Here is a 20,721-nt window from a genome sequence, read left to right as displayed (position 1 = left end):
AATTTAATGGGTCTAGATGGTGAAAGTCAAGTTTTCTTAACACAAGAAGATCATGAGGATGATGAAATCAAACTGTTCCAAACTAAATCAGGTGAATCCTTTGACTTCAAACAAGGCTATGACACTGCTGTTTATGAAGTCCATAAACAATACAAGCTGAGGAGCAGAACTGTGAATGTTAAACAACCTGAAAAGAAAAAGGATAATCAGCAGCCTGAAAGAGTCATGGTCACAGAAACTAATGACAAAATAAATTCACATACAGAAGAAGTGATTGTTGAGGAGATCACTGAACCACTGTCCTTAAAACAGTAGCCTATGGTCACTCCCCCTTCTCATCCTTATTCAACTATTTCTCCTCAAGAGATGAGTAAAAAGGATAAGTCCCAAAGTCAAGATAAAAATCAAGAAGAAGATGTAATGAACAAGGAAAGGACTGTCACCTATAACCCCAAGACCCAATCTGAAAAATATTTTGATCTAGAAACTGAAATTGGCAAACTAAAAGTAGCAATCCCGCTTTCAGAACTAGCCAAGCATGACATCTACAAACTACAAATTAAGAAGTCCCTGCAACTCACTAGCAACAAAGATGATGTCAATGTGCTAGATGACACCCCAGAACTCCTATTTGGCCCAGAAGTGGATGGAAAAACGATAGTCACAGGGGTATTACCTTTCTATGTCAGTTTACATATTCATGATAAAATATTACATAATGCAATGTTTGACTCAGGTGCCTCTCACAATCTCATGCCAAAAGCAGTCATGGAGAGATTGAATCTAGACATAACATGACCGTACAAGGACCTGTTTTCCTTTGACTCCAGCCAAGTCAAGTGTTTAGGTCTCATAAAAGACTTATGTGTGTCTTTGGTTCAATACCCAAACAAGACAATCCTAATGGATGTGGTAGTTGCTGATATCCCACCTAAGTATGGGATGTTGTTATCAAGATCATGGGGAGCTAAACTCCAAGGTTCCCTACAATTAGACATGTCATACGCCACCATCTCTGTTTTTGGGCAACCAAAAAGACTGTACAGAGAAACACTTATGAAATACATGGTCAGCAGTGAAGAAAAGCCCCAAAACTTTCCCATATATGCTGTCCATTCAGACATAGACTCATACATCCTCTTCAATAACACCACAACTCCCTTAAAAGGTGAGGTTGACACCAAGATACTCATACAAGAGGAAGACTCAAATGAAAGAATTATCACCCATGAAACAACAGTCAATCAAACACTAGATACTGCTGCTGTTCTAAAGCTCAAGCATACCCAATCAAATGATGAAACTGTCCTAGAAGACAAGCTAGATGAAAAACCACAACTTCTACTCACATTGCCAGCCCATGAACAGATCATCAAATCTCCTTCCCAACAGGATATTCTATGGTTCCTTGAATTTGATGGCTCAGTCAACAAATTAGGGGCAGGAGCTGGAGTTTGGGTACACAATAAAGAAAATAGTCATGCAGAAGGCAGAGCCTATAGATTGAATTTCAGATGTACTAACAACATGGCAGAATATGAAGCTCTTTTACTAGGCCTCAAGTTAGTAAAGTTCTTACAAGCTGCCAGGGTTTCAATCATGGGTGATTCAGATTTAGTTATCCAACAAGTGAAGGGAAACTTTGTCACCAATGACAAAAGACTAAGGACTTATAGGTCTGCAGTTGCTGAGGTACTAAACTTTTTCTCTGAATTCCAAATTACTAAAATTCCCAGAACCCACAATCTACATGCTCATAGTTTAGCCACCTTTGCAAGTACCTCCAAGTTGCCCTTTGAACCCCATCATTGTTTTACAGCTGAGGTAAAACACAGACTCTCCATTCCAAACAATATCAATGATTGGCAAGTATTTGAGGATGACAAGCAAATAAACCATTTTTTAACTCTGCAGCAAGAATTTGCAGGACTAAATATTGACACTGATACAACAAGTCAATCACAAATACTTGAGATAGCAAGTCAATCACAAATACTTGAGACAGCAAGTCAATCACAAATACTTGAGACAGCAAGTCAATCACAAATACTTGAGACAACAAGTCAATCACAAATATTTGATGGAGCAAGTCCATCACAAAAACAGTTTCAACAGATTGCTCACCCAATATCACCCAGAACAGCAAAACAAATGCTGAATCCAACCATTTTCAACAAGGAAAACATTCAGCAAATTCAACAAATTAACTCTGAAGAGGTGGCCAATGCTGAAACTGAAATCATAGAGCTGAAAGACAATTTTTTACCAACAGGCCTAACTCCACTAGAGGACATCTTTGATTCAAATGATATCCCCAGAAAACCAAAAATGCAGCCCTTAAATGCAGCCATTGAAGAATGCAACATAGGTACAATTGACAAACCCAAGATAATTAAATTATCTGCTTCCTTACCTCCTGACCAAAAGCCTAAGTACATTGACCTCTTTAAAGAGTTCCAGGATGTCTTTGCATGGAGTTATGAGGACTTAAAGTCCTATGACACCTCTGTTATCCAGCATACAATCCCTCTCAAACCTGATCAAAAGCCCTTTAAACAAAAACTGAGGAGAATCAATCCTATGCTTCTCCCAGCAATGGAACAAGAGGTACAAAAAATGTTCAAGGCAGGCATTATAGCACCAATCAGATTCTCTGAATGGATCTCCAATTTAGTCCCTACAAGAAAGAAGACTGGTGAAATTAGGTTGTGTGTGGATTTGAGGAATCTGAACCAAGTATCCCTCAAAGACAATTACCCCTTACCCAAGATGGATCACATTTTGCAGAGAGTAGTGGGGGCTTCCAGAATTTCTCTACTTGATGGATTCTCAGGTTTCAACCAGATCTTAGTTCACCCTGATGATCAGGACAAAACAGCATTTACAACCCCATGGGGAACTTTCAAATATGTAAAGATGCCTTTTGGATTGAAAAATGCAGGGGCAACTTTTCAAAGAGCCATGGATATTGCCTTTGCCAAGGAGATTCATGACTTTTTAGTCATTTACCTAGATGACCTTACACCTTTCTCAAAATCAGACCAAGAACATATAAAACATCTGAGACAGATCTTCCTAAAATGCAGAAAATATGGAATTTCCTTGAATCCCAAGAAATCCCTGTTTGGTTTAGAGGAAGGTAAGCTATTGGGCCACATCATTTCTAAAGATGGCATTAGAATTGACCCAGATAGGATACAGGCTATCCTACAAATGCCCCACCCAAGAAATGTCAAAGAGTTGCAAGGATTCTTGGGAAAAATCAATTTCTTGAGAAGGTTTATCCCAAACTTAGCAGAACTAATCAGATTATTAAACAACATGCTAAAGAAAGATTCAAAAGTAAAATGGACTGTTGAAGCCAATCAAGCCTTTGAAGGTATAAAATTGGCCCTTACCCAAACCCCAGTGTTAACCAATCCTCAGTTTGACAGAGAATTTATCATTTTCTCTTTTGCCTCCCAACATACTATTGCTGCTGTTTTGTTGCAAAAAGATGACCAAGGAAGTGAAAAGCCAATTGCTTTCTTTAGCAAAGCTCTCAGAGATGCACCTTTAAAGTATCAAATCATGGAAAAGCAAGCTTATGCTTTAGTCAAAGCCATTAAAGACTTTAGGATTTATATCCTTTATTCCCATGTTATAGCATATGTGCCAAGTCCTATTGTCAAAGACATTCTCACCCAAGAAAATTTAGAGGGCAGAAGAGGAAAATGGATTGCCAACATCTTGGAATTTGACATTGAGATAAAACCTACAAAACTAATAAAAGGGCAAGGCCTGGCCAAATTAATGACAGAAGCAAATTTCCAAGCCTTAGACATTAACCAGCTGGACAGTGAACCGGAGCTGGCGACTCCAAAGATCAATGTATCCTTTGAACAATCCCCCTGGTATTCTGATATCTGTTATGTGTTACAAAACCTGTGTGCTCCCCCAGGACTGTCCAGAACTAAGTGTAGGTTCTTAAAAATGAAAGCTTCTAAATTTTGTGTTATGGATGGGAATTTACTGTGGAAAAACCATGAAGGAATATTGCTAAACTGCCTAATTAAGAATGAAACTGACAATATCATAAAAGAATTTCATGCAGGTGACTGTGGTGGACATTTATACTGGAAGTCCACGGTGGATAAAATACTAAGGGCTGGGTACTACTAGCCCACCATGTTCTCTGATGTCAAGAAATTCACCACCTCATGTCATAAATGTCAAGTGTTTGAGGGAAAAAGACAGTTGCTGCCACTTCCCTTAAGACCTATTGCAACAGAAAGACCTTTTCAGCAATGGGGCTTGGACTTCATTGGGGAAATTCATCCCTCATCTTCAGGCCAACACAGATGGATTTTAACAGCAACAGACTACTTCACTAAGTGGATTGAGGCTGCCCCATGCAGACAAGCAAATGATTCTACTATCATTCAGTTCTTGGAGAACAACATATTGGCTAGATTTGGCTGTCCTGACAAAATAATAACAGACAATGCTGCTACTTTCAAATCCAAGAAAATGGTGAATTTCTGCCATAAATTTCACATCACTCTGGGCCATTCCACTGCATACTATCCTCAAGGAAATGGCCTTGTTGAGTCATCAAATAAAAGTCTGGTAAACATCATAAAGAAAGTACTAGAAGAGAACAAAAAGAATTGGCATAAGAAGCTTGTGAATGCCCTATGGGCAGATAGACTAACAACCAAAAGATCAATTGGGACCAGCCCATATGAGTTGGTTTATGGATTAGAGGCCAAATTCCCCTCATCATTAGGAGTGCATGTTATGAAGCTTCTTCAAGAAAGCCAAGCTGAACCAAATGATATGCAAAGAAGAATCAATCAAATCATATGTATGCAGCAAACCAGAGATCAAGTTTTCAGCAGAGCTCAAGTGTTACAAGAAAAGCTAAAGAAGGCTTTTGACCGCAAAACTAAGGCAGAAGATTTCAGTGTGGGAGACAAAGTCCTCAAGTGGGATGCAAGAAGAGAAGACAAAGGAAAACATGGAAAATTTGATTCCTTGTGGAGAGGACCATTTGCTGTCCAAACAGTGCAAGGTAACAACACTTACTTCCTAAAAAGTCTTAATGAAACTGACTTGGATGAAGGTCCTGTGAATGGCAGGATGCTGAAGCATTATTTTGACTATTACCCATGAGTACAGCCTGAGGTTCCCTTGTATATATGCAGATGTATATATTATTTTCTGTTTAGATTGTAAAAATGCAGTTTTCCTAGTTTATTGACTGTCAGCAAAAGGTAAATAGAATCAGAGGTCTACCAAGAAGAGAAGCACACAATTTTTCTACTTCAAAGCAGCAAACTTCAAGATTGGCAAGAGCAGTCAAAGAGTAAGGCAATCTGACCTGCTGTTCTTGGTCTTTCAAATAAAACACCATCCCCATGTGGAGCCACTGTTAGCTACCTATACCAATAGGTTTCATATTTCATGATTGGCTATGAAAAGGTCCAAATATGCTCTGCTTTGATGATTCAAAGATCACATATTTCCAAGAGAACCCAAGCTGTGCTTATAGCTTGGTAAGGACTCAAATTTTGATGGATGGTCCAACAGTCTAATCTGGATCATGTCATGTTTTAAATTTTTCAGTTGTAGAATAGAGAAAGGAGTCTGTCCAAACTGTTTAATCTTGGCAGACAAGTAGTTTAGGTAGAGAAAAAAGGCTCCCAACAGCTTAATCTGGGACCTTGGAAGAAATAAGGGTAGAAATAGATAGAAAAACAAAAGAAAAGCCAAAGAAAAGAAAAGGCAAGTAAGGGTCTGCAAGTCCAAGTGCACCCTCCAAGAAGAAATAAAAAATGCTAGGCAAATAGATGGGTAGGCAGTTGGGGTTGCAGAAGGGCCATTTCTTATCAGTTGCATGTGTGCTAACTTTGTTTACCAAAGCAAAATCAATGAATTGAGAAGGTGTCATTCTTCATCAAGTTGCAGCAAGCAGGAAGCATGTCTAAACTCCCTTCTTCCCCTCTCCATTTCATTACTAACACTCCCTCATCAGCTGAGATTCATGGAAGAGATTATGGTTTCTTGGTGGTTCTTGTTCCTTCAAAAGCCACATTTCTTGTGTAAAAATCTTTTCATTTTGATCTACTCCCTAAGCTAAGTGTTTCTCAAATAAACTTAGCTTTGTCTCCCCTAATCCACTTCTTTCATCCATATTAACTCTAACTTTACTATATAAATCCCCTATATCACCTTTCCCCTACTAGTATTAACACCATGGTGTATAAACCCCAAATTTTGTATAAATATCCCTCCCCTTGGCATTATAGCCATATGTTCTCTAAAAAAGGAATCAAAATGACATCTGGTCACTTTGATGAACCTATACCTCATCTCTCCCCCTTGCTTCAAGTCATTCCACTCATCAAACCATCATTTGCAAAGAAAAACCCTATAAAAACCCCTTCCTACCCTAAAAACCCTTTGAAATTATGAAAAAACCCATGAAAATCCCGAAAAAGCACAAAAACCCCCTTTCCTATAGTTCTCCGCTGTAAATATTTAACTGAATATTTAATTAAGGCCGGCGGGACCCCCAAACCTGCACGATCCGTCGGAGGGCCCGCCAGCCATTGATCTTCCGCCACCCATGATCTAACAGTGGGCGGGTATTCTTGGGCCCAGATCTGCCGACCTTTAGCGTCCGGGGAAAGTGGTTTCCCGCTCCGTACCCTGGACGTGTGTCAAACGCCGGGTTTGTTCGGAGCCCCTCCTCCCAATACCACTCATCAGCAAAGGCGGTGCGGGGAACCCGCTTACCACCAACCCGATACCGCCCCTCCCACACGCCATCACCCACGTCATTATGACGTCACACATGCCGCCCACTCCCGCGTCGTGCAGCCCTCCACGTAGCCTTGCCATCGCATCTGCCCGCTGACATGTCCAGCCACAATGGCCTCCACCTCACCATCCGTGTCACCTCCGTACCCGGGCCCGCCGTGATGTCATGCTGACGTCATTGGCGGAAAAGCGCCAATAAACCATTTTTGCCAAAATTACCGTTATCAAGGCCCGAATTAGCCGTTTTTTGTCATTTTCAAGCGAAAATACACTGAGCTCTTGCTGCCGTTTCCGCGCCAGACTGCCCCTCAAGTTGCAAAATTCGAATTTGTACCATGCCAACTCATCGAGTCGACCACCACAAAGAATTCACGGTTTGGCCCGCAGGCTTGTCGAGCGTTTATCCAGGTATCCACCGTAAATCTCATGTTTTGCCCCATGCATGCCATTTCTCTGCTAATTCACCATTGAACACTTGTCAAAATCCTTAAATCCAACTCTGTTTTCTACCTGGGAATCAACTAAAGTCACCTACATTGCCTCTGCACTATAATTCGGCATCGAAACAGTCAACCCACGCGCCTAAAACCATAAAATTGTTCTCAAGGTGCTCGGCATTGTTCCCTTTTTCCGAGTACAGGCCAGTTGCAAATTAACCAAGACAGATCCTGCACACCTTCTGCAAAGCATTCCTAACAATTCACAACCCTTGTGAATTTGCTAATACCTGCAGAAACAAGCCGGCCTCTTTCACTGTGAAGAAAAGATCAAGCATTGACAACATTGAGGCTATTACTAAACTCCGAGGAGCCTTGCTAACCACTGCAATCTCATTATCCACAATCAGATTATACAATGGCTGCCCCTACACCCACAACTCTCAATGTTACTCCTTTAAATGCCCCAAACAAAGACCTGGAGGCCTTGCCTCTTGTTGACAGGGACTCCCTTATTGAAGACTTTGTGGGTCATAGGGACTTCATGCAGACCTTCAGGCAGTTGAGAGAAGACTATTTGAATGGCAAGGACACCTATGGGATATGGGAGTCAGACCTACCATACTATTGCCTCCCCTCTGTTAATGTTTTCCCTCAGATTGTGCGCCTATGTGCTGAAAACTATGATGTACAGCAGAGAGCCGTTAAGTCTCCATCTGGGAGCATCCTCTTTCACATCAATCCTGAATCCATTAATAAAATGCTCCACTTTGACCAGACTGAGCTGCTATTTCCCTTTTCCATGAATTATCCGCTGGATGCTACTGCCAAAATGACTAGTGAGGAGATTCAGAATGTCACCAGGACATTCATGAAACCTGAGTGCCAGCCTGCAGGGCCACCTCCCTATATGGATGTCTCCTTTACAGAAACAGGCAGACTACTACTAGATATGATCTCTTATGTGCTGGGGTACAGAACCAGTGAGCATGTGGAAGGAACAATGCTGGTTTTGCTGTCTGTTTATAGTCCAGGCCAGCCCCCTGCCCGCAAGTTTAACTTTGCTAAGTTCATAGCAAACAAAATTCATGATCAGTTGATCAAAGTGGACAGACAGGGTGTCTTCAAATACTCCTCTTACATCTATCACCTTTTCATGTATTATCAGTCCCAGGTTTTTCCATGCTACATCAAGAAGCTGGATTACAGAGGGGAAAGAAGATCTGTCATCTTCTGGACATCTGTTTATCACCTGGTCCAAATGTCACCCTATTCCTATTGTGAGTTTATTGACCAGTTTGTATACCCTGTCTCCTTCTTGTTGATGAGGGCTCCTCCTCCCAGAATATCAACTGAAATATAGAAAGCTTTGCAGCTTTCCAAGAAGTCCAAAATAGGTGATTGGTACCTATATGAGGATCATATAGTCATCGGAGTGTATGGCTGTGAGCTTTGTCCATTCAGGCTCCCAAAATATGTGCCTATGAGGATATTTTCCCTTGAATATTATAGGCAGCTGATTCAGTCTGACCTTACCCACTTCCACAGCTCCAAAAAGAAAGCCCACCTCAAGTTCAAACATCAGCTGGGCCCTTTCATCATGAATAAAAAGAAAGGTTGGGAAGAGGCTGACCAGATCCTCAAAGACAAATACCAGCTGTCATACAGTTTTCGGTGGGTCCCTTATGACCCTGAAGGCTTCATTTCTACTAGGAGAATGAAATACAGACTAATAGGCATTAAACATTGCAGTTATCCCCATATTGAAAAATTTGCCAACCAGCAGGAATGGCTACAGGATTCTATAGTTGACAAATTAACTGAAGAGGAAATGATGGTAAAGAATGTCAAAGAATTAGAAAAGACTCTTGACCTAGACTCTGTGCAGCAGGTACCCTTCAAACGGCCTCATTCAGTAGGGGAAGGGACCTCAACCTCAAGGACTGCACTAGCCACACAAGCACCTTCTACAGCAGCACCAGGCTTAGACAAAGGAAAAGGGATAATGGGTGCTGAGGAGGAAGCAGTAAAAGAGAAGGTTGTCCCTTCAACTCAGCAGCAAACTAAACAACAAAAGGAGCTGCAGAGAGAGGAGCTCACAGAACGGCAGCAACAGCAAACTCCTCCTCCACAAACTGAGCCACTAATAGCACCAATTTTGCAGACCCCAGCACATGAGGAGAGGGGTACCAAAAGAGACAGAAAAGAGTCCACTCCTATTAGTGGATCCTCCCATCAGCCAGAGGCCAAAAGGCAAAGGGCTGACTCTCCAAAAGTTGAAGACATCACTGAGGAATTCCTTGACAGTTCAAGGAAAGACAGGGAAGCAAGCCAGCACACTGGTACCAGCTCATTCCAATAGGAGCAAGGCATGCATCTTGGTTTGGAGGTGTCATCTTCTTCCCAGTAGACCAAGAAGCCCAAGAGCACCAAGGCTTCTTTCAAAGAAATAAAGGCTCAGAATGAGCTGTTGAGGGGTGAAGTATACAAGCAATTTATAGATGCTACACCAGCCCAGTAAGAGAGATTAATGTCTGTATATGACATTAAGGAAGAAAAAATGATATTCAGTCATTTCAAGCCTACAAAATCTCAGCCTACATCATCTGCAGATTTTGTGAAAACAAGGGTGGAGGTCTTGGCCAAAGACATTCATCCCATGGACCAAATAGAACTCCACAAGCAAGCTGGAGAAATGGTCTATGCCACCTTGGTAGAAAAGGCCACCATGGCCCATGAGCTGAAAGAGTCCCTAAAGAATACCAACACACAGTTGGATTTTGAGAGAATGTCCTCACTGGCCAAAGATAACAGAATAAAATCTTTGGAGGACATCATCATTGATCTTGGACACGATCCTAGTGATCCAAAGGGTGTGAAGGCCCTCATGAAGAAGAAAGATGATGACCTGAATGCACTGAAGAAGAGGTTGAAGCTGCAGCCCACAGAGCACCCTCAAACAGCTGAACTTCAAAAGGAAAAACGGGCTGAGGACCAACTAGACCTCCTAATGCAGCAAGACCAGAGGATCAGGGAATTGGAGAAAGAGCTAGAAGGAGCACTACAAGACAAACAGGGAGAATCCACATCCCAAGCTCCTCCAACAACTTCAACAACAGCAACAACTACAGGGGCAGCAGTGGCCCCCTCATCAGAAGCAGCAGGAACAACAACGGCCCCAGATGCCAGTGCAAGCATAGAAGAGTTAACTAATGCCATCAAGGAAATGGAGCTCCAGGCAAATGAGATAAAAAGGGCCAAGGAAAAATTGGCAGAACTGGAGGCCAAGTATGACAAATCAAAAGTAACTGTAGCAGAATAGGCCAGAGAAATAAAGGCCCTAAAAGACAAAATCAAGGCCTTGGAGAAGGAGCTAAATCTGGAAAGTGCCCTGGCCGACTTAAAAAGAATTTTATGGGGTAAGATTAGCCAAAATATCACCAAACAATGGAGATCCATCAAGACAATCCATGAGCAAATGGATTGGATTGGCCAAGCACAGACAGAAATCCAGAGGGCCAAAACAGTGTTGGGAAACAGACCTGAGCAAGCAAACAGACTGATAGATTTTTTGAACGGGCAGGACAAAGAGGAGCTGGCAGCCATTGGCATCAACAACAGAACAGAGGCCATCCTCACAGCTAAAAAGGTGCTAACTCTCAAAATTTATGTGCAAACTGTGGAGAGAAAATGCTATGAAATACAGGCTGAGGTGGAGGAGTATAAACTTAAAATGGGAATGCTACAAGCAAGGGGATTTCCCAGCCTATTAAGCAGCACAGGGAGATTGATCACCAGAGATCAATTTACCAACAGGATGGTCACTTATATTGAAAATCAAATCACTGTATCTGGCAGTACTCCTGAGCAAACATGGCCGCCAACAGGACAGAGCTTGTACACTAAACTGGAAGGCCTATTCTTCGTTGAAAATGAGGCAAACCATTTGTTTGAAACTCCTCCTAACTTTTGGCGGTATACAGAGGCCGATGAGACCTTAATAAAGATACGAAGACATCAAATGCCTAAGGAGGATTGGTGGCAGGCAATGCTCCAGATTTTGCCACGGTAGCTTCAGTCATTCGGCCACTGCCAGCTCCAGGTCCCTAGAAGACAAACATCGAAAAAGGGTTAGCATTTAAAAGCATCTAAAAGGTGACTCATCACGTAAGACGATGACAGCTAGCTGAGTTTTGAACAGCGCATCTCCAACCGACTCTAACAGTCATAAAGTCCAAATATCTTCTGACTATTTGACAGCTGAAGCATAAAGGAATTTCGGCTGCATTCACTCCTTCAGCTACTGCATTCCGGAGATTAGCATATGACAAATGAGATATTAACTCATTCGTTGATATTTTTTGATGTAAATTTTGTATATAAACTCCCCTGAGTAACTCATAAGGGGTTGGTAATTTTCTCTATGAGAACACTTGTATTGTACACCTTCAGAATTATCTAATACAAAGGGCTGGATGAGCTTAGTGATTTCCTGAAATTATTTGATGTCTGAAGGATGCTCCATGTGTTGATGCAGAATTCCTGTGCTGTCTGATGAAATAACAAGTTTTCTTCAAAACTCTGTTCTTGTTTTTCTTGTGTTTATCAAATCAAACTTATCTCACACTAAGCTAGCAGTAAAAAAGAAAGAATAGTACAAGATCTGTTTTATTACACCTTGTGCTCAATTTGTGCTACTGTAAATGTTTGTCTTCAGGGTTAAATATGTACATGAATTCTTAATTGCTCATGTGTCTGTTAATTCTATATGTATGAATATCACCTAGAAATTCTTAAATGCTCCTAGGTCAATATTCCCACTGTCTTACTCCAACAGTTAAACTGTAAGATTCTTAATTGCCTTGCACTAACTGGATACACTCCATTCCATCACTATTACAAACGTTATTTCTCAGACACTAATCTGGTCTGCAGCATCACTACAGTATCACATCGACACATCAGGCATCTAAAGGACCACTGACTCCATAAGCCCAATGGACTAGAACTCCTTGGAAAATACACAAGCACCTTGATTGAAATTATCATCCAAGCCAAAAAACTCAAAACAGACCTGAACTTATAGCTAGCCTAAAATCATTACAAACAGAGATAAATTATAAAGAGAGAGCCCTCTCTGACTACAGTTTGGCTAGAAACTGTCGTCCAAAGATTGGTTAGTGGTTACCCCGGCCGTATTCCCTTGGGAGTCATAGGGAATAACCTGGGTGTTAACACACACCAGAGAAGGGAAGAGAAGATCGAGTAAGTTAATCGGTCTACACTGATGGTCATTATTTATATATGTAATTATGCTTTCTTCATTATATCTTTCTCTAGTTACCCAAATGGTATAGTTTTTGGCGTGATTTTCTCTACGTAGCTGTCTTTTCCTTGTTCACATTATCTCTCTATCATCCTTCTCCCCCTCTCTTTGATTGCATATGGGAGAGGGGACGTTTTTCGGTCGACCGAAAACACCCTACAATGACAAGAGTTTCTCTTCGGGTCATGCACTTATCATATCTCTCTATCACTATCCTGAGGTACGGGCCAGTATCCGTTCCGGTCGTGTTAAGGTTGTTTGTTTCCCCCCCCCGTAACACTGTGTAAAGTAAGCAAGCTGTGGGGGGAGGTTGACGGGGTCCCCCGCACATAAGTACAGTAGGCATTGTAGAGAAGGCGGTAAGAAGGTCCCGGAGGGGCTTGCGCTTCCTAGTGCAAGGAAGCATGATTTCTTCTTCAGAAGGTAAGCTCTATCAATCCTGGGCATAAACCCACCCCATCGTCTGCTTATGGTAATAGCTTCTTCATGGTAAGGTCTTAAACCCACCCCTGGTTGTTAAGGCAGTGAAGTAATGGAAGAACGGAAAAGGCTTTCTTTGTTCCTTACTCACTCTGCCTTCGCTTGTTGGTCCGGGCGGGCTATGCTCCTATTTCCATATCTTATTATGCTGCTGGTGGTTATGCACAGGAAACATAATTGACAATGAAATCCTTCGTGCAAGAACAGAGAAGCCACTACTCGACAATGGCAAATAACTTTGGAATAATGGCAGCTAAGGTGAAGAATCTGGAGTGGGTGCCTACCTGACCTATGGATCCCCCCGACCTGTCTGTTGACATTGAATGAAAGTGACCGAAATGAAAGCCCCTCACCCAATAAGTTACTTAGTTCCCTTATTGCATATGAAATATTGCCTAGCTTGATGGTGGAAGCGTAGCAAAGCGAAGCTTGTCTCCCAGGTTGAAGCGTAGCGACGAAGCAAAGTGTGTAGAATGAATCCCGTAGTACTTGTTGATTGGACTAGGGCTTAGGGCATGACTACAGTATAACTTATAAAGCTAACGCGTTACTGTACTTTAGATACTGTTTTATCCACGCTATTCTTTATATGCCTCTATGGTGGCATATTCTCTCTGTCTCTGACAGGCTATGTATGGCTTTCAGTCGTTTCACTACGTGCATCACGCCTCTTTGGGAAGATGTGGTATATCGATCAATTACTATCAAGCATAATAAACATCCTGGGGCTATTGGAACAACCTCCTTCCTGTAAATAAGAACTTCCCTTTGTAAACTTACTGGTCTGGCGGGGAATGAGGTTTTTATATCGGCATCCTGTCATATCCCAGTAGGTAATGAGTTTCTACCGCCAAGGCTCCTTCCAGTCTCTGGCCCCCCCATTGAACGAGGGTGTCTCAGCCGACAAACATCTTCCGGTGGGGGAACGGAGGGGCGAGGGTTTATGAAGCATTATGTCTCTCGATGATGTTTCTCAATTAGGGAGGGATATGAATACCGCTAACGAGAATTACCCACATTATGTGGCATTAGGTGAGGTGGGCGCATTAGGTTGAGCGATACTGCGTGGCCTGTGCATTGATAACGCTTGTCCCCATTAGAGGTAGGGTAGGTAGGGCGCTGTCGAAAGAGCGATGGCGTTTAGTTCTTCAAGTTGATGGCGGCCTTTTAGTCGAGCGTGCTAACGCACCCTTATGGTCGAGCCTGCTGTAGCATCCTCTCACTCTCCCCGGTAATCGAGCAATAATTTTCCCGTGGGTCATTCTTTATATATGTAATTATTGACCGATAAGAGAGATAATTACATATATAATATATGCATTGATAAGAAAGCGTAATGACATATATAATATATGCATTCACGCTCTATCGATCGAATAATGAATTCGATAGCATAATGACATATATAATATATGCACTGTGTCTGCTTCTTCCAGTAGTGTCGAAATGACGCGTAGAGAGAATAAGAGCGAAAATGACGTAATTACGTATATAATGAATGAACGCATAATGACATATCTCATTCATAATTTCACGTACAAGGACAAGGTCCTTCGTGATTGATCGATTGATGGGTGCCGACCACGCCATCAAAGCGGTGTGAAGCAGGTTCAATGCCTGCAGAAGGGTGAGGAGCGAAAGCGCTCACCCACCTCAATCCCCGGTGAGGAGCGAAGGCAGCGGATTCTCAGGGTCTAAGGTGTTTTGACAAGTTGTGGTGACCCCACCATGCCCAGTCCGACGTGAACTGTTCTCTCTCAATACCCCGTCCCAGGAAGGTGATTTGTCCTCACTAGTTGCCGAGACCCTATAGGCATGCCACCAAGTTGCACAGTTCGACGTGAACAGGAAGGTCCGGAGGGTCTTGCGCTTCCGAGTGCAAGGAGATCAATAAGAATAGGAGAAGGTCAATGAACCCCCATGGCTTCCTCTTTTCTGTTTAGGAATCACCAATGCCGTCTTGTTGTCTGTCTGTGAACCAATATGTGAACCAATAAATAAGCCCATCATTAGCTAGAACTTACCACCTAAGGAAGGCGAGGTTGAGCCATTCATCAGGTGTGGTGATTATTGGGGAGGTGGGTGATGTAGTCCCACCAGTATGAAGTGGTAAGGTAATATCCATCTCATGAATCCATGTAATACATCCCCAGAGCTGCCAGTCATATGGGGTGATACCGGAAAGAAAAGTTTAGCTGTAACCAAGGTGCGAAGCCGCTTGTCCCTCCGGGGGCAAGGAAGGGGGAAATAACCCAAAGCTGAGAGTGAGGTCATTGCTATCCGGTCTCAATAGGCCCGTATATCCCAGTCACATTGTAACAACTAGTGGTCCAATAAGTCCGCTGAGAAGGAAGTAAGTGCCCCCCATATTTGATTTGCTCGCAGGTAAGGCCGTGTCTATGTCCAGACCTCAAGTTGCAGACCTCAAGTGTCAAGACCTCTGCTGGGTTCCAGACCTACAGTGCCCAGTCATTTCAATAGGTGGTGTGGATCCTAAGCACCTACCCCATATAGATAGAGTTAAGCTGCTTTAGTGTATGTCAATTTCCTTTCCCCCCGGAGGGACAAGCAGCTTCGCACCTTAGAATGAGATATATTATATATGTAATTATGCTTCAAGATTGAGCAATTCCACTATTTAAGAGGGGAGCCTGCTCAAACATCCGCTAAGGAAGATAAGTTCTTGAAGTCTGATTATGATTCAAACAAAATGAACGAAATCGTGGGTGAGCAATTCCGATGGCGGCCCGTTGGTCGAGCAACTTCGTACCCTTTCAAAATAGAAGTTCTTCCCCCCCCGTACCGTATAGGCCCCCGGTGAAGCATAAGGGGGGTAATCTTTCTTTCTTTTATCGAAGGGAAGGCCCTTTTTATAAAAGGCCCTCCTTCATTAAAGAAAGATAGAACGCTGCTGAAGTTATATGCATATCTCCGACCAAGTACTTTCGCTTGGTAGCTCCGATACTTATCCATCAGCACTTTGACTCTCTCTATTGGTCCACCTTCCTTCGCAGACAACACCTCTGACGAAATATACCGGTCAGCAGAGAAACCGGGAGCAGATCATATACCTCTCTTTCGGGTATCGTGAGATGAGGAACCTGGGTATGTTAGCTTTGGATGTCAGCCAGCAACCGACCAGCAAGCAATCCCCGTCAAGTTCATTGTTTTCAGTTAGCAAGAAGAGATCGACGGGTCTCAATTGAGGTCGATATCAGGTCTTCGGTCGATGAAGGCAGGTTGAGGGTGAACCCACTTCACTTTGAAAGTGATGTTTTATTTACTGAAGATTGGTACTTCACAACGTTTCGAACGGATAGGGGAATGGCACAGCTAGGATTTTGGGATTGCTGCTTGCTTGCTAGACGAACCCGGATGCTCGGGCTGGCAGAAGATACGAAACGGGCGGGCCCAAGAAACCACGGGCTGGGATAAGAACCGGCTGGGATAATAAATAATGAAACGGCGGGCGCGCTTGCGATTGATTAATTGATGGCGGGCTGGTCGAAGAAACGGCATGGATGGCCGGATTGCTGGCTTGCTAGAGGAGCGATCGAACCCGGATGCTTTATGCTTGCTGGCTTGACGAACGAATCCGGATGCTTTATGCTTCTTTGAGGCTTGAGGAAATGCTTGCCGTTTGCTTTTAGGCTTTAGGGAACCGGCTTGATCCCCCCGGATGCTTGCTTTTAGTTTGGCAGAGAAAGGGAGAGAGAGAACCTGCCTGAAGCTAGGACATTCTTTACTATGCGTGGTTGCCGCAACCCAACAGGCAGGCGATCTTGTTTTCTTACTTGCTTTTATTCTGGATTAGTTTGACTTCCGGGGAGGGAGGCGTCAACCAACACACCCCACCCTAGGCCTGGACAACACTATTATACTTCGGAGGTGACATGCCTGGACACCACGCTAGACACCGTCGAGAGATAGATTATGCTTCGAGATAAGAGAGAGAAGAAACCGACCAACGAAACCACCGAAGGAAGACCACTCATTTCCCACCGATTAGCCACACACGACAGACACTGCGGGCGGCCATCTGACCGGATGGCACAGAATGAACGAGACAGAGCGGACAGAAAAGAACACACACTGCGGGAACACGCTTACTGACCTTCCCAACCACACTAACAAGAGCCACACGAACCATTCACCATAAGCCTTGAGCCTTTTCCTCTGGATCATATCTATCAGGCTAGGAAGAATCTGAATCACCAATTGATTTCGGCTGGTTAACACCTTTCTCAGGTAGAGCCCGCGCTTGGAATGGTAAATTCAGTAAGCAATGGTGGCGTCGCGAAATGATATAGAGAAGAGAGTGCGAATGAACGCGTCCTATCGATATGGTAATTTCAGTACAGAAAGTGGGCGTATAAAGATGATAGAGAGAGAACGCGAACCTGGCCTTCTTTCCTGCTTCTCTCTTGACTGCATTATCGCCGAGGAGTGAAGGATTACTTTTTATTACTGAAAAAAGTTCATTTTACTTATTGGGTGGGGGGCGTTGGTCGAGCCTGCTTACGCATCCTCTCTTTATCAGATCGTAGTGTCTTATATATGTCATTATGGCATGACTCGATAGCAAGCTCATAAGCTAGCCTATGCCAGCCTATGTTGCGGTAGTTTTCCAGAGGCATGCATCGAAAAATGTTCAATTTACTTATTGGGTGGGGGGGCTAGCGGTCGAGCCTGCTTGTGCATCCATATGCTCATATATAACTACCACCATTTCACCGGGCTATCAATTAGGAGGGCTAGATACAACGTGGTAGCATGGGTACCTCCTTTATATGCTTTGAGAAGAAAGCAGTAATTCTAGATATTATCTATGTCATTATGAAAGATCAAATCTCCACTGATGCTGCTATACGAACTTTAGTAAGAGATGTTGGGCAAGCCGGCGAGGGTGCTACTGGTAGTGCTGGTTCAAGGTCATCGACTGGAGGATATGAAACTGGTACAGGGGCTGCTGCTGGTGGTGCTGTTGAAACCCGGTAAGCTCGATCTCTAGCTGTCTATAGGGGAGCATAAACTCGGTAAACTGCCCTTCCCCCCAGGATACGCATCATCTACAATATCTGCTCCTGACTCGAATGCTGGCTCCCTTGCTTCTTAAGCTGCTATATAAACTACCCGGTTCACTGGCCCTCTAAACTCTTCATCTGGATCTCGAAATAGAAGGTATGCTTTGACCCCTGCACCTGCCTTTGCTCTTGGTGCCTTAGCCTATACCTCTGTAGGATCCGCGTCCGTATCTTACTTTGCCGTAACCTCTATCTCTACTGCTGGTAGTAGTGGAACTGCTCGCTTTGGTTCTAGTGCATCAACAGAATTGACTGAGTCAACAGAATCAGCTGCTTAACCAACTGGATCAAGATCAGAAGAAATAGCATACTTAACAGCTTAACCAACTGAATCAACCGGATCAGCTGCTGCTTAAGGCTCTGCTTCTGGATCTCGATATGGCTAGGCTGCTCCAGAGGGTGGGCGCTTCTGTCCCAACCTTTGCCTATTCTCGCCTTCTTACTCAGTCTATGCCTCTTATGCTGCTGGATCTACCAAGCCGAAGGGATGCTACTGGAATTGGATATACTAGTGCACCCACCCTTGCTTCTGCCCCAACCGTAGCCTTTGCTCCCGGTGTTGCTTATATACGTCATTATGTCGCTGGCGGTACAGGTGATGCTACTGGTATTGCTGCTATCTGGCTAGGTGGATCTACTGGATCAAAAGAACTAGTTCTGGGTCAAATGTTGATGGCGGTTCAAATGAAATGACTGAAACTAGATAATATAGATGGAACGGGTCCAACTGAAACTAGCTCTGCAATTAGTTATTGAACAAGCTCTCGATCCGCTCTCACCGGCAGGAAGGCAGGCAGGCCAGCCCCTCCCAGTTGTTTAGGCAAGGTCCCTGTCAGGCGGAAAGAGTTATTTGTGCGGACACAACCAACCTCCCTAGGAGCCTAAGACTCTCTAGTGACAAACAAGACAAACAAGAGCAATCCTTCTCTAAACATGCATTTACTATACGGGAAATCAAGTGTTTAGATCCTACCTGTAATCCAACGCTGTTGTAGCAGTCCAGCTCCACTGATCCGGATGAGCTCCTCCTTCACTTTGAAACCTGCATACACTAACAATCAAACGATTAAATAGCACTTGATAATCTCATAGAATAAAACATATTTAACACATAGACCAAGGAGTACATGAAATAACTCATAAATAACAAGTTATTGAGAAGAATGGACTCATTTGCATTAATAGGTAACAAAAGGAACAAATACAACCTGAGCCTTGGTGTTGTGCAAGTCCCTCCCAGGGTCCATCAAGAGTTCTCCTTTACTTTGACAAAGCTCACCCACTTCCAAATAGAACAAGTAAAGATGGCAATCTCTCCTCACAAGCTTCTAAATGGGAGTCCTAATTCCTGCAGCATTTACCCTTAGAAATGTATAGCTTTCAACCTCTTCTCCTTCTGGCCCAATGCCTGTATTTATAGTGCTCAAGAGGAAGTTAATCAGGTCCACCATCAATGGGATAATCCCCTCTTTGGATGGGATAGCTCCCCTATTGATGGGATAAGTTCCTCTTTGGTAGGAGTGCATGAATCATCTGGAGGCGCTCAATACACGTCGAACAACCTTCTAGAATGCTCTAGAAATGACCACAAGTGACTTTTTAAAGATGAAACTTGCGCATTTAAACCTTTTCAGGGGGACGCACCTGCACCTTTACATACAGAGTGTCCAAAGACGCAGCTTTTGTGAACATTAGGTGCGTCCCCGCAGGTAAGGTTGAGAGAACCTGCGTCCCCAGAGATAAATACATTTAGAAAGACTTTCTCTCTTTTTGGAGTTTGACATGGAAAGCAGAGGCATAAGACTTGCCTAAGAGGGTAGCATGACTGTTGATAGAGTCATCCTAACTGTGAATAGTCATGGTGACATTTTTTAGTGTAACAGATTGCCCCCTAAAGTGCGAAGCCTGAAATAGATTAGGGTTTTGTAATATCTAGGAAGGGTGAAGCGCTTTATCATTTCAAGGATTATCTCGTGGAGAGCCTGGTCAGAACCTGCAATTTTCAACACAAAATACATGTATAAGATTATATCATCACTGAGGTAGGCATTCCCATACTCAAATTAAAACTTTAACTAGCAGACTAACTACTCTGATACAGGAATGATCTTGCAGTACATCATAATCATAGACTTTTGTAGACACAGTATGGGTGCAGCCATCTGTTTATGATTAGTCTACTTAGATAATGAATACAAAATTCCTCGCAGCCTGGATGGTGGAAAATAGATCCAGGGTCTTCATTTCTACTTCCCGAATTGGTACGATTCTAGCCATGCGAATAAATGAGTTGATGTCGAACATGGTAGAAACCACTTGATTACCAGTCGATGATGTAAACTGTTAACAAGCGTGAGAGAGACCACCAGTAATGTCAATGGTTCTCAAAGTACCCAGTACAATCCATGAGATGTGAATGAATGAGTTGATGTCGAACATTTCACGGAATCCTTCGATCGAAAGTCAATGATGTAAACTGACGTCAAAGGCGAGAAACCTGCCATTGATGCATGCAGACTTCAAGGTACTGACGATTTCTAAGTCATCTCTCTAGATAATGTGCTGATGTCGATAGAAAGCGACCCGTTGC

The 20,721-nt window shown here is 43.2% G+C and overlaps 1 pseudogene; it reads left to right on the top strand.

Annotated features, from left to right (window-relative positions):
* The window catches only part of LOC149251100 (uncharacterized), a 71,766-nt pseudogene extending 53,357 nt beyond the window's left edge, over nucleotides 1-18,409 (top strand).
* The last annotated feature ends 2,312 nt before the right edge of the window (nucleotides 18,410-20,721 follow it).

Source organism: Pinus tabuliformis, chromosome 7 (assembly GCF_031772625.1).
Source record: "Pinus tabuliformis cultivar Carrire ecotype Pingquan chromosome 7, CPIR1, whole genome shotgun sequence".
Lineage (NCBI taxonomy): Eukaryota > Viridiplantae > Streptophyta > Pinopsida > Pinales > Pinaceae > Pinus > Pinus tabuliformis.
This window is presented reverse-complemented; position numbering and strand designations above follow the sequence as displayed.